This window comes from Nipponia nippon, unplaced genomic scaffold (assembly GCF_047370975.1).
Source record: "Nipponia nippon isolate SJK-2023a ecotype South Korea unplaced genomic scaffold, ASM4737097v1 scaffold_5, whole genome shotgun sequence".
Taxonomy (NCBI): Eukaryota; Metazoa; Chordata; class Aves; order Pelecaniformes; family Threskiornithidae; genus Nipponia; species Nipponia nippon.
Window position 1 is genome coordinate 81,979,259 of NW_028262369.1, and position 14,963 is coordinate 81,994,221.

General features: G+C 40.9%; 1 protein-coding gene across 3 annotated transcripts in view; it reads left to right on the forward strand.

Annotated features, from left to right (window-relative positions):
- RBMS1 (RNA binding motif single stranded interacting protein 1) overlaps window positions 1-14,963 on the forward strand; it is a 150,208-nt gene that overhangs the window by 37,911 nt on the left and 97,334 nt on the right. The window lies entirely within an intron of this gene.

Genomic DNA, 14,963 nt, shown 5'->3' on the forward strand with positions numbered 1-14,963 from the left:
CTTTATTTTATCCAAATTCATATAACGAAAATTAAAATTCTGCCAGCCCCAACCAGTTTTTTCCTTTTACTGCCGACAAAAGAACTGAGCATTTTTTCCATTCCTTGTCCAAATTGTTAAGATGCCCCTGAGGACCTTTGTTTACAGTGTCTTCTCATTCTTTTTTTTCCTTGACATTCTCCCCTCCCTCCAGCAGTGAGATACTAATTAAAGAGAGGACACGGTGACCCTGGGTTGTGTAGAAGTCACAGGGGAGGGGTGGTGGCACAATGACAAAACCATCCCTGCAGGAAGTAATCAGGCCGGAGACCCAGCACAATACTCCCTTCCATCACCTGAAAACCCCTTTCAATTTGGAGATCCAGCCCAGGAGCAGATTTATTTTCCCTTTAATAAAGTATCTTCATTACAAACAAAGCCTCAGTATCTCTGTGTGTCAGTCTGTTTGTTTAACAGGGTTATTATACAAGTACGTTTTTTTCTTAAACAATTACTGGAAAATATTTCTTTTAATAGAGTTTGTAAAGTAAAAGCAGTATTAATAATAGCATGTTACCGAATATCATCTGCATTTGGCTTTAATTTCAGGGGGAAAGTAGTTGGTTAGCATGATATCATCCAGCAAGATTACGGTCTTATCTAGTATATATGAATTTTGCAATATTATTATGGCTATTATTACTTAATTACTAGCTCATTGATACTTGTGTGCTTTACAAGCACCCAGCGACAGACAAATCCAGGATTCATTCCAAATTAGATTCTGTAAACTGGACCAAAAAGCCATCACTTTGGATTTACACCTGTGAAAATAAGATTTCTGTTTATCCAGAAGTCTCCGCTGCAGGGCATTTCCAGCGTAAGGTAAAGGCCGGGTCCTGCAGCCTGCGCTGGGGCACCGCCTGCTCCCGTGCAGCATTCTGCTGGCAAAGCCAGGGAGACTCTGTTGATATGTTAGTGCAGCCAATTAGATAAATCAGCAGGCTCTAGCCCTAGCACTCAATCTTCCGTGTTATCTGTACCGTTTTATCTTGTACCCGTAAAAGAATCCAGCTGATTTCAGTAGCTATCCGCTTGGGCTGGCCTGCGTAAATCAGATTGCAGTGTTGAAGTTAGCAACATGATACCTACCATTCCTGTTGAATACATGGGAAAAAAAATCCCGCTGTCTGGGAACTGGATCAAACTGCAGACAACATGCACTTTAAAATGCATAATTAAGGGATTTTTTGATTTTTATCTTTATGGATTTTTTTTTAGCAATTAAGAATAAAATCAGCAAGGAGAAACATTTAGAAGAGCCCTGTTTTTGAGGCAGAGGAGAGAACACCATTGTGCCTTACTCCACAGCCTGAACAAATCGTTGTCTTCTTAAAAATAACCTCTTAACTCTGAGGTTTTGTCTGGGTTTTTTTTTTGTTTGGTTTGGTTTGGTTTGGTTTTTTTTTAATTTTGGAGGTATGGTGATACCTGGAAAAGTTACAAGTTTTAGTATGCCCATGTCACTGAGTATCTATCTGTGCAACAAGGGTTACACTTAACAATTAAACATTGTCTCTTCAGCCCAGTTTAAAGGGTAAGTGTAAGCCAAGTATGGTAGACATGGATCCGTTGGATCAGTCAGTTCCACGTATCTAACATGCCTTTCACTTTCGGTGTTAAGGGATGTAAAATACATAAGACAAAAAAAAAGAAAGTCAGTGTATATGTATTTTCAATTAGTTTGCAAAATCTTTGATTATACCAATCAAAAATATCCTGATCAAATGAAAGGATTTATGTAAGAGTATCTATATGCTAGATAGCAGGCACCAGAATTTTGATAGCATTTTTTCCGTAAACGCTTTTTCTACTCTTATTCTGTAATGACCTCCCGATCCCTCAAAAATAAGGTGCTGTCAGTTTTGATCGGCCAGAGGTCTTGTGTCTTCAGGAGGACACTCTGCCCCAGCACCCTAAACCAGCCTGAAGAACAGATCATGTCCTTCCCTGCAGTGACTCCGTGACCCTTTGCACCTACCCGGAGCGTGAGGTGGCTGTGTAACTAGAGACCCGCAAAGTTATTAGTCTGGGCAACAGAAAAGAGCTAATAGTATCAAAACCTAATACTGTGGTCCCATGATCATTAACGCCAGATCTGTGCCCTGTGAGACTGTTTGGCTGCGCAAATGTGATCCAGATCAGGTACGAGCACACACGAGCTGCGTTGCTGCTGCTGAGGCAGAGTGCACAGTGCAGGGCTTATGATCGCAGCGCTGGAGCAGTACCTGCGGCCTGCCCGGAGCTCCTAGCAGCCTTCCTGCACCTCTCTCTCCGTGAAATGCAGGCGGTGTGTCACCGGCTCCTGAGGCAGGCGGGGTTTCTGGCACCGCTAAGGGAACAGGCTCACTGTCTCTGATGCAGCAGACACTGCCCTGGGTTGAGCAGTGGTGACCAACGTCCTCCAAGGTGTTGGATTTTTGGGTGTTTGGATCATTTGTGGGAGGCAAAGACAGGCATGAATGCAGCGACTGTCCAAGGGAAAGAGCCTGCTTAAAATGAGAACACTGACATTTTGGGCACCACTGGGGACTGCGATGTTGGAGTAGAAAGGAGACAAAAAGGGATTAAAAAATGCCTCTGCCTGGGTAATCTTCAGTTACAGAGCAGTACAGATGTTTGAGGCTGTGATGAGGCACATGTATGGCTGGACTACAATTGTCAGCTTTCAAAACTTTGGAAAAAAAATGAGATACAGTTTGTTTTTTGAATAACTTTTACCAAGGAGAGCCCATTTGTGCTGAGTATTGTGCATCGCATCATGTGGCTAGCGCAGCTTTGAGCCAGTGCAGGCTTTCCTAAAACTTGATTTAGTATCAGGGAATCACGGCGTAATTGATTCAGACCAAAAAGTATCAGCCAGTGTTCTTGCCATCGCTGTTGGTTATTGCGCTGCCCATTTGACTGGATTGTTATTGTTCGGATTCCTTTCTGGTTTTGTAATGGCTGTATTTCACATTAAAGTTCAATGGTTTAATTAAGGAAATGACTGAATAGGAAGTTACTGTAACCATGATTTCAGCTTTTAAAGAAAGATTTGCCATACACATGAGGAAAACTGTGAACTTAAGCTTTTTGTTAAATGTGCAACATCTCCACTTTGTTTTTTAAACCACTGATACTCCGATGGATAAATCACACCATTTTCCTTCTCCTTGTAGAGCTTTATTAATTTGTTTCCAAGCGTATAGTATATTGCAGTGTCTTTCCCTAAAGTACGGTTTTAAACAAAGATGATTTCATTTGCAAGTTTAATTGAGATCTGAAGACAAAACTAAGGACATTCTGTGTTTGCAACTGTCTCTTGAAATGAAAATATTTTATGTGCTACGACATAAAACCCTGAGTAGCTGCTTGCTTTCAGTTTTGAATCTGGTCAGGGCTCTGCAGTCAGGCTGCATCTCGGCATTGCTGTTCCCTCAGCGGTTGGGTGGGATTTAGAAGTTCCTGCCTCTCTGCCCGGGTCTAGCCAAGCCTCCTACGTGTTACAGCTGCTCTCTACATCAGAGCTGGGAAATCAACCCGCTAGGAAAAATATATATGTATATCTGTAGATTTAAACTGTATCAGTTTACTTTTCCACTTCATAGCACACCTGCATGAACAGTTGATTCAGTCCAGCGAAGGAGCATGGTAATGTCTGCTCTGAAGGGTGGAATAAGCAGCTGGCATGGTTGTGGAGAGGGAATGCTGTGGCGGGGAGAGACATCTCTTAAATCAGATCTGATACGAAAGGAGTAGCAAAGTCTCAGTGAAAAAAGAAAAGGAACTCACATCTACTCACTACGAGTACCCACTCTGCCAAATGGTATGTTTATTAGTTTGATCAGCTACCAAATAATTACAGTGGTACAGTAAATAGCATTAAGTACTATGCGTCATCTGAAGCCTGGAGTTTCTCAGCATGAAAAGGCACGACTTTTTTTTTTTTGGCCTTTTCAGTGTGTTTACTTCATAGTTTACAGTTCTTGAAAGGCGCAAGGAGCAGTCTAGTAGTCCAACACAAACTAAGATCCATAGGTAGGGATCATAAAATAATTTCCATTGTAGGGCAAGCTGCCTGGCAGGCAATCAACACTGACAATCAAAAAGTAGCTGGTAGTTAATGGGAGGCACATTGCCTGGCTGTTTTAACATTTTAACAAAGGAGCTCTAGCACAGTTTTGATTCAATTCTTGAATTTTATCAGTCAAACATAATAGAAAATCAGTAATTAGACAGTTTTAAGCATTTAAACCAACTATAGCTGGCAAATCTAAAATACAGATTGTAAGAGGATGTATTATTTTAAATGGAAATGTTATGGTAATACATTCTAGAATTAACCTTTTAGTTAATTTAAAACTGCCTTTTGTGTTGTTAAAAAAATTAAAGGTTGTCTGCATTGGTGACATTTCAAAGACTTAACCTGATGTTTTTAAGGAAAATAAACAGATTTTTTCTGTATTCTACAATGACACTAGTAAAAACTACAGTAAGGAAGCTCAACATGAGTTACTTGTGATCCTGCTCGAATGGATTTGTGGTCAGATTTTACGTGTTTTGATACAAAATATGTAATGTATTGTTTAATTTTTTTAATGGAGATTCAGATTGGACTTTATTTTGCAGTTTAAGTCATTTATATCTCAAAGTTTTAGCTTCCGCTGTTTTTCTCTTCCATTCTGTGAGTAGGAACACTGTGGTCAAATCTGCTGGTATAGCCAATGCATAGCCCACTGAATATAGTCACCAAGGGATTAATACAGCTCTCTGGCTTTTTTCACTCTGGCCTAGTTCCTGCGAAATCATGTGCCTACATGATTTACTCACATGAACCGTCATATTGTATGTCGTCGCTAGGAAAAAGGGTTTATTCTTTCTCAAGTTACCGAATACTGAAGTAGATTAAAAAAAAGCTAAAGACCTAGTAATGTCAAAAAAGTTACTAGTTTTCACAGGTTTTAGTGACTGGTGTCAGGATCCTGCAGCTGAAATTAGCATTACAACCTAAGGGTTTTTCTTTACTTATACCTCTTGTCAGTACATTTGTAGTTGATTTAAGAATGCTCCTTTTTTTCCAGGTAACGTCGCTAGGTTGCATACATGCAAGCGCAGAAGTTAATGCGTGTGCTTAAATGGTCTGAGGCAGCGTTGGGAACAACCCTTCTGTGGAATGAAGTAGCAACTTTAGTGGAAATATAATGAACACGGGGATTAAAATGGAAGCATTTAGGCATATTTAGATTTTCAACTTTCTTTTCATGTCTTTTAAATGGTGTCTGTAATTCTGATAAAAATTCTTCTTGAGTTGTGAAACAGCGGGCTCTACTCAGAAAACAATCCGAAATTTCTTGGATGCAAAACGTATTTTTTCACTTTGTGCAGAATGTGATTTATATAACATCTCAGCTGACATGATCTGACATGTTTTTATGAATTCCTTTGCAAGGCAAAAATGCCTCTAGTTGCGATTTATAGTAATGAGACTGTCTGCTGTAAAGTAACTGATTACAATGAAGGTATAAGAAGCAAGCATGTTTGCCTTTCCAAGCCATTAACCTCTCCTGGCTTCTAGAGTACCTAAGCCTGTGTTCTGCAGCAGTGTTATCTGCAGGTCTCTGAAATCCATCTGTTTGGCCAAACGTAATTTTTGTGTGCTTCACCAAATACAGTTGGATGGTATTTTGGACTGTAGTTCAGCCAATCAGGTTAAATAATATATCCGACAGATAACTGTGAAAAATACAACAAAGCTCCATCTATAATTATGTAAACAAATATTCACGTGAAAACTTTTCAATGATCTTTAGAATAGTCAAGGGTAAATTGTGTCTTAGGGTGAAAAGCAATACTATGATAGGACCCAGTAGTCTTTATTATGTACGTTACATTAGGGGACAACTGGCTCAGGTCCTGAAGTGGGCAGCTGTTTATTTGGTAATTTTGATGGACAGGTAACAAAAACCTGATGTGCATGCAAGGGCGCATGTTCACATAGATTCATGTTAAAACACTATAGAGAAGATTATCCAAATTTGCTTCCCGCTAGAAGAAGATCATCTATTCCCTCCTCGTAAGTAGTCCTAGAAGGTTCACGTAGCCATTTGCTGAAATCCTTTTTGTCTTAGAGCCCCGTTCAGCGGACACTGCTGGGAGCTTCGCTCTGCTCAGAAATAAGTGCAGCAGGTTGTACTGCAAGCACTGAAACATTGTGAAGATCTGGTCCCTGGGGAGCTTAGCGCAAAATTCTTTTTGAAGATCCCAGAACGGAGAAAATCCTGGCTATGCAGAGCCTCTGACAGAAGCTGCAATAGTGGAAGATAGGGGAAGGAGTTGCCAAGGCAGTGAAGAACTTCAAAGAATGCTGGAACGAGGGGCGAAAGTTCAACCTAATTCTTGTGTTATCCGAACTCGCTCATCCAACTCTGTTGCGGCACATCTGCACAAAATGGCTGGGGCCTGGTTGTTGCAATAACCTCACTTTTCTGGAATCTGACTGGAAATGTATGGTTAAAAAAATGGTTGCCAGTGAAAAATGTTCTGAGTAAAGTTCCATGAGGGAGCCCTAGACCGAGAGAGTGCTCCTGCCACTTACCTTGTGATGGTCATGTTAGGCACCTCGGTGACCCAGCGCAACTCCCTGTCATGGCAGAAAGAAAAGCGGAAGGATTTCTGCTGGGTTTGTGAGTTGAATCAGTAAGCAAAAGAAACAGAGGATCAAGCAAAGGGCTCGAAACCATGAAGCTCAGAGCAGGAAGGGGGAAAGGAGCAGAAGTTTTCTTCCTTTTCAGCATTCTCGAGCGGTTAAATATGCACTTGGTAGGTCACAAAAGCACAGTGTAAGTGCCTTCATTCTGGGTGAGATCTGGGACCTGCTGTTAAAGCTCCTGTTGACCAGGCCAGGATTTCATTCCAGGTTTTATCTTTGACTTATGTGCATTGATATGGGTGAACAGACCTGTGAAATATGGTTGTACAGTATCTGATAGATACCTTGAATCCAACTTGAGAGAATGTGTTGAAAACAACTTTAAGAATCTATTTACTTAAATAAATATAAAACTTAATTATGATGCAATGAAATATTTTCCCACCATGATTTGTGCTGCTGCCAGCCCGTGACACTTAGCATAGAACAATTAGTAAATAACTCTATGAATTACTCCCTGAAATAAATTGTCCTAGCCATCTTGATTAATTTACTGATTACTGAGCATAAATATTCAGATCATCTCTGAATTTAAAATTACAGCAACCAAAATGATGAAGGTGAAGGCACAGACTTGAGATAGCAGTGAAGTTTGTGGCTGGTTTAGCTCAGAGTGGAAGTGGCAAAAAAACCTGTTTGCAGCCGATGGCTGTACAGTGTGTCAGAAAATGGCTTTGGTGTTCTGCTCCTGCTTTTCGCCTGTCTGTAGTGCATCAGCCACATCCTATACCTTCAGGTGTAGGATCCTATAGCCCTTCAGGGAAGGGCTGCATCAGCAGGAGCTACATCCTTCTTCCACCCCCGAGAGTGGGCTCTGCAGTCACAAGGTGCGGGGAACCTTCCACGGCAGGTGCCGAGTGCCTTGCCGCTGGAGGTCTGTCATTGCCATGACCAGCGGGCGGATGACATTTATGAGCTGCTGAATTTACACGGGAGGAAGAATTTTCTTATTCTGAAGGTGTATCTGTTGATCATGTTGTTCTGTGTTCTATTGGTGTTGTGTAGGTGCTACAAATGTAACAAGGATGCAATTTCAAAACTCAGAGGGGTAGAGCATGCATTTTTAGGGGAAAAAAACAGTTTATAGCTTCTTTGGCAGACTGAAACCCATAATGCCTGTCAGAGATGTAAGCTACACCAGGTACTTGAGGAACAATTCTATCAAGGTTTATGTGGATACTTTTATTTTAAGATATTGAAAATGAGATAAGATTCAGACTCATTATTGAATATTTGCTTAACTTCTGCCACATGATCTTGTTTCTTCCCTTTGTACTCTAAATTAGGTCATTGTAATCAGATTGTGTGTTATAAACAAATGTCTTTCTGTTTATATGTGATTATAAAACAAACTTGGAGGGTAAAGGCTATAATTTTGAAACAGATAAAATTTATATGCCCCTTTGAAATCTATATGGAAATTAGTTTCTCACACTCCAGCTGAGATGATGTAAACAGACACCAGAGAGCCAGTACCGTGTTGTCAGTGTACTCAGGGGAGTTTGAGCACTGTAAAGACATTTGCAGGTCAGAAATGAGGTTAATTGACGGGGATGTGTGTGAGGACGGGAAAAATTTGCACAGTGCTTGTCAGCAGGTAGAGCTGTCAGTTCTTCACTTGACCACTAGTATTTGTCGAACAAACACAACAGGACTTCGTTCCAGGAAAAGAAAAAAAAAAAAAAGGCAAGAGGAGTCATCTTGGGACAACAACATTGTTTGGAAAGAGCCGCGTTTTGTGGTTTTGTTCCAAGATATCCACACGTATACACCTACTGTACGTAATCCCCAGTCTGGCTTGTCGCTCCTGCCGGTGTGACTGCTGTCTGCAGCAGAGGTGTGCAGAGCGGTACCTGGTCTGGTTTTTCCTCTGGTATTCTTCACGCCTATAGGTTGAGTGTGCAAGCCTGGTTTTGCACTAGCGACAGTAACTCCATATTTTTTGTCATATCATATTTTATGTGACTTTTTCCGCCTTTTTCCTCTTTCTCCATAATGAGCCATTTTGGCTGGAGTGTGTGTTGCAATTCCAGTCTGCTCCTCATTGCTCTGGTACAAAATTTGCGTATAATGCAAATAGTGCATGTTTCATTCAAGGCTTCAAAGTATATGTCCCGTTTTATAGATGTGGAAAGACCAGGTAAGGGTCTGAATTTTTTTTTCCATAACCGCAGAGCACTGACAAATCTGAAGCTATTTCAGTGACTTAGATACCAAGAAAACAACACACAAAGGAATAAAATTTATGTCTGGCTGATTTTCAGTCAGATCTTCCACTCTAACCACTGTGCAATGATTTATCTTTTCAGTGTCATTAACTGTTCCCAATCTTGAAACATATTTTAATTGTAGGATTCTTTTCATTTATTTTCTTTCTTATTTCCAAGATTCTAGTAAAATAGTAACCATTCAAGCCTGGCCCACATGATGAAAAATTTCATCCAAGAAAATCAAGCGCACCAAAATTTAACAAATTGTGGCTAGAAAGAGCCTCTTTTCTGTTGGGAAACAGCAGATATAATCCTACTTTAGAACCATACTAATTCTGAAGTTTTAGAAAAAATATTTGTGTATTTCCAGATTTTGCTTCATCTTTTATTAATATTTGTATTAAAATGTAAATATGTAAAATAATACATAAAAAATCCAATAGCTGCATAGAATCATTGTTGCCTAGAAAATATTTAGCAAATATTTTCTCTTTCTTCTTCTACTGTTCCATAAATTCATTCTGCACAAAATGTAAAAAATACACGATCAAGAAAGCGTGTCGAAACAGTGAGCTCTTCTTAGTAGTCTCACTTAAAACATAAATATGTTTCAATATAATGATGAACAACTTCCTACATAGTTAATAACAAAGCAGAAAAAAAAAATATACTTTGTCATTTCAGACAGACTTTATTATTTTGTTATACAATAAATCTGGAAACTGTTTACAGACTTTGCTTTATAGTTTCAAACAAGTGTCTGGCAGCATTATCAAGCTAATGGCAGAATTCAGATCTTTTAGAGTCATTTTAGTTAATTCCACAAATAAAGATTGGATTTTGTCCTGTGTTTTAATTACTGATTATGAGCAGCCTCCTTAAATTCCTGTTACATTGTAACCCTTGACAGTAATTCTGTTTCATAGTTGTGCTTCCCAGAATATACAGGGTATATTTAGGAAAGGGGTGTTTGTTTGACAGTGGAAATACTACTATCTTGTCGTGGCTTTCAAAGAATAAATAATGCATTCCATAATATAAAATGCTGGCGTGGCATTAGCAAAGATTGAGTCGCTCTCGTGTTCATATTCTTAACACCAGTCATCAGTGAAGGAATGGCAACAATTACTTATAATTGTGCAATTTATAAAGTGTCCTTCCAAGAACATTTAAGGAAGCATGGAAGGCATGAACTGCAAGCTAAAATGAATAGGAGGAGTCAAACCATGTCATGGGAGGCACAAACCCGGCGGCCACAGCAGAGGCATTCTGTGTGCGCTGAAGGGAGCGGAGGACTGCTCTTTTTTTCACAGAGAGCTGTTGGATTTAAGGGGAAAAAACTCCACAGTAAAGGTGATGGGAAAACCAGAGGCAAGTTGCAGGATTCCCAGAGAGAATGATTTGATGGGTTCGAATCAAAAGAAATCTGTTATAGTGACTGTGCACAGGTATTTTATAATCAGTGATAAAATGGCATTTATTTTTCATATTCTAATCTAGAAGATAAGTAATTTGGTACCTGGGTACCAATATTTGAAATGGTACAGCTGGAAAAGATTATTTGTCTTCCCGTTTTGGTTGTGATTGTCGTGGAGATTCTTTTCTTATTGTTGAATATATTCCTGTGATTATTCTGAAGAGTGCATTCTTAAACAACGGCTCCTCATTGTGTGCGCAATACCTCACTCTTAGTAGGTCATATACAGTGATCATAAAAAATGCAGAAGTCATTGTTTCTTAATAATTTTCTTCTTCTAAAAACCAGAAAATTTACAGAAGTTTTCATATAGAAAGTGTTTTGCATGTTCATGGCATTAGTATGTCCCATTTTTACTGAACTTTCCTTCTCATCCTCACTTAGCAAGATACAGATTTTTTTTTTTCATTACCTCTGTACTGGGAATACTTAAATAATAATAAAAACAATTAATCACGAGATTATTTATCTCTAAAGGAGCTTCCCATGTAATGAAGTCTACTTTATTCCTTTGGCTGTTACAAATGCTTTTCTTGCGTTCAGTTCTGAATAGATGAATTTAAGCCTAAGATTAAAAATCTGCTTCTGTACTATACTTAGCTTCCTGTACCCCATTACTAACACTTCTCAGGAAATGCTTAATATCTCTGAAAGTGCAGCCCTGCATACCATTTGCTTGGCTTGCGTAGGGTATTTCGAAGTGTTTTGTACTGCTGTGGCTCAGCCTCCTGCCTACTCTGGTTTGTATCTTTTTACGTATGACTGGATGTGATGAGAGGATGGATCCTCAAGCAAGTGAGCATTGTGGTGGAAAGCCCGTAGGTCTTCTAGGTCCTATCAAGGTGGGGAAATGAGGTGCCCACAATCCCTCCTCCACTAATGAGCCTTCAGGAGGCCCTGAAGTGGCCAGGAGAGCAGGGTTGTGAGGGAATTCAGGAGATCCAATCTGGACTCACAGGGTTTCACAATAGACTGAAAGTTTCCCTTTTAAAGCAGATCCAGGGCTGAGGGACCATCTGTCCTACAGAGGCACTGAATGCCCTGAGGGGAAATAGCTACTTCAGTTGAATTTTGAGATAAATAAGGGAAGCCATGGATTTGATTTAGAACAGAAATGGTAAAGTAGCAGCATAAATGTGTAGAACTGTTTTAAAATAATGGCTTAGTTTTGCCAGTCGACTCTTTGTTAAGACTGACAAACATCACTGGAAAGATTCTTGAGGACTTCCAGTTGTCCCCAGGTTTTCAGAGAAATCTTTCTTTCTGTATTTACCCAGTCTCTCTGCAAACCTAGATTTCTGAACTGTACATAAAAAACCCCCAAACAAAACGGAACATGTAATTACAACATTGTAGGTCCAAAATGCACCAGATCTGCTCAGCAAGTTTTCCTTATTTCTGAACGAGCAACTCTAGGTAATTTAAAGAAGCTCTGAATATAATTTATGCAGACACTTAGATTTTCTTAGACACTATGGTCACCATTTTCCCTCAGGATCAAAATGAATTGCTCATTTATAACTGTAAGCAGCAAGATGCCTGGCTACCTGCAAGTCTGTTCACACCTGTTTGTAACACAGTTAATAATAAAGTCCTTGAAAATATGATTTAAATTATCACGCCCATATAAATTTTATAGATTAGGTGTCTCAGTTTTGGGATTGCTAAATGAGTAAGAGTGGAACTGTTCTTTGCAAACAAGGCATGCTTCTTGCAACCCAGAAAATACATAGGGGAACTGTTATCCGTACCTTGAACTGATATATCACTGCACATGTACTGAAAAGTCCAGGGAATTATCTCGAGCCTTATCAACTTAATCTCAAATATGGGGTTTTACACAGAAATCATTTTGCCTATGTTCTGGAGTAAGAACAAAGCAGCTTTTTCATATGAACATAGGTTCAGGTTGGGAGGGACCTCAGGCATCTCTAGTCCAACCTCCAGGCCAAAGCAGCATCAGCGAAGAGATCAGGTCAGGTTGCTTAGGGCTGTACACAGTCTGGTCTTGAAAACGTTCAAGGACGGAGGCTGCGCAGGCTCTCTGGGCAATGCCTGGCTGTCCTTATGTCCAGTCAGAAACTCTCTCGTTTCAATTCACGTCTGCTGTCCTCTCCCCTCCAGCCACACTGCTGTAAGGAGTCTGGCTCTGTGTTCTTGATAACCTCGTCATAGCTACTGGAAGGCAGCTATTTCCCTGTTTTGAGATAAAAATGGAGACAGATTACTCAATCCTTGTAAAAAGAATAGAAAATGTTAATAGGTAGGTTAGCACTTAGGGCAGGACATCAAGGTTTTCTTCCCAGAAAATTCTGTAATGTGTTTTTCTTTAAAAACAATAAATTAGCAGATACCATTTGATTGTGATCTAGTAGATGTTTACAGGATTATATTTGTTGTTGTGTGTTTTCCTAATATGTTAGGAAAGAGAGTAATGGTAACCGAGGGAAATGTGTCACATAGTGGATCCAAGAGAGGGAAATCCGAGTCCGAATCACGGGAAGCTGCGGGACATGCGGCGACAGAGAGGGCAAGACGGCAGCATTTCAGATACTGCTTTGGAATATTCTTGAGTGCCTTCCCTGATATGACAGTGGCTGAGAATAGGCCCGATCGAGCATATAGTGTTTACATCCCTCCAGCCTCTTCCCTGGGGGATGGGGCAGGAAGAGGAGAGGGAAGGAAGCAAGGGATGATTGATGGGTTTTGAAAAGCTTTTCCCCGCAAGGGGAAGGTGTGGTCACTCTACGCATCTCCAGCTAACAAAGCCCTCCTGTAGGTGTAGCAGCTGTAAGCTTTGTCCCCCCTTTGGTGCCCAGAACACTGTGCAGAAAAATATTGTTCCTATTTTTCATTTGGGAATACAGATTTGAGCAGGGAAGTAGCCTGTCACCGTTACAGTTTATACCGCTTTAAGACAGCGTTTCAGCAGTGAATCCGATTGTGTCATCTGTGACCATGGGGCTATAATAAGTAAGACCGGAGCACAGATCACCTACTGTATGTAGCACATCTTGGGAAGGCATGAGCACACAGCTACATTTCTATCAAATTAAGCCACAGGTACATGAACATATTAAGCCAATATAATCTGATACTCCTGCCAAAACAAGCAGTCATGTCCACCCTCTCGCTCCTGCCTATTTTTGCTCTCATGCTACCTCCTCCATTACGCTGGCATAAGCAGCCACATGCTGAACCAGACAAAAGAAATGATCTGGAAGAAAACTAACCTGATCAGAGAGGAAAAAAAAAGGTTTCTTTCACCCAGAATCAGTTGCTGAACCATTGCTTTTTTCAGCAGTGATGCCAACTGATGGTGTCGTAAAGCGGGCACGAGGCTACAGCCTTAACCAGACCAGGGAACATGAATTTATCCTAGCTTTAAGCCTCTGTGCTAACCTCATGTCAGCAGTGGGAATACAAATGATCCGTGATCCAACATGAAGGTAGGGTAGTACAGACAGACGGTACCTGATCTGGCATAAAATCTGCCAGTACAAACTTCTTCCATCAAAGATTTTTCAATGGCAGTGATCACCATGCAGCTGCAGTGCTTTTCATCCAGTACCAGCAGCCCTTAAACTTGTGTTATCAAATCCAGGCCAAACTGAATGAGATCCGTTTTAGGAGTTGAAAGAGGAAAAAAAAAAGGAAAGTTATGCAGAATGCAGTTCTGCCAAGTGATAGTGCTTTCTTACTGTTGGCTGTACTCAGATGGGCTCTGATCTGTGGTGGCAGTATATTAGGATACCAAAATACTCAGTGATTATTTCTAGGGAACTGAGTAACCGAAGATTATGGCTTTTGTAGATACTAGCCTTGTCAGATGGCACTATGGTACTCGGCCTTTCAGTAATGAACTACCTGGCAATTTTTTGTTTCTTCCCAGCTGTTTCCCATCGTCATGTTTGCGTGCGCGATAGGGCCATGGTATTACCAGAAAGAGGAAGAGAAACCAAAAGGTGCCTGATCATGCATGTCTGTACCAGAAGGTCTTCTGCAGTGTTGCCAATCAGAAACTCGGTGGCTCGACAGAGCTGTAACTCTGGACTTCTTAAAAACTAGATTACCAGCATCACTGGCTAATGTAATAATGTAAACAATGCAGAGTAATAACGAGTGAAGTGGGAAACTCCCTTTTCTCCATGTGTCCCAGTCTTGTTGCCTGAGAACTGTAATGTTTCCTAAGCCCGAATTTTGTGAAAATCAGAATTTCCCCTGCTTCCCAAATGCTGCCTTGAGGCATTAATGAGGGCTTCGGCCGGATGTTCCTCCCCCTCTCAAACATCTCTAATCAAGAAAAACTTGAGAGTGAAGACCTACAGTATTTAATGCAGTCACAGCACCCAGCCCTGCAGTTGGGGGGGGGGGGGGGTATTACACAAAAATCGGCTCTCTCTGCAGAAGCTGGGAGCTGGCGGCGGGCCCGCGGCGGAATGCGCGGCACGCGGGGCCAGGCGCAACTTGCGCCTGGCCCCGCGTGCCGCGCATTCCGCCGCGGGCCCGCCGCCCGCTAAGGCGCAACCATTGCGCACCGCGGGGG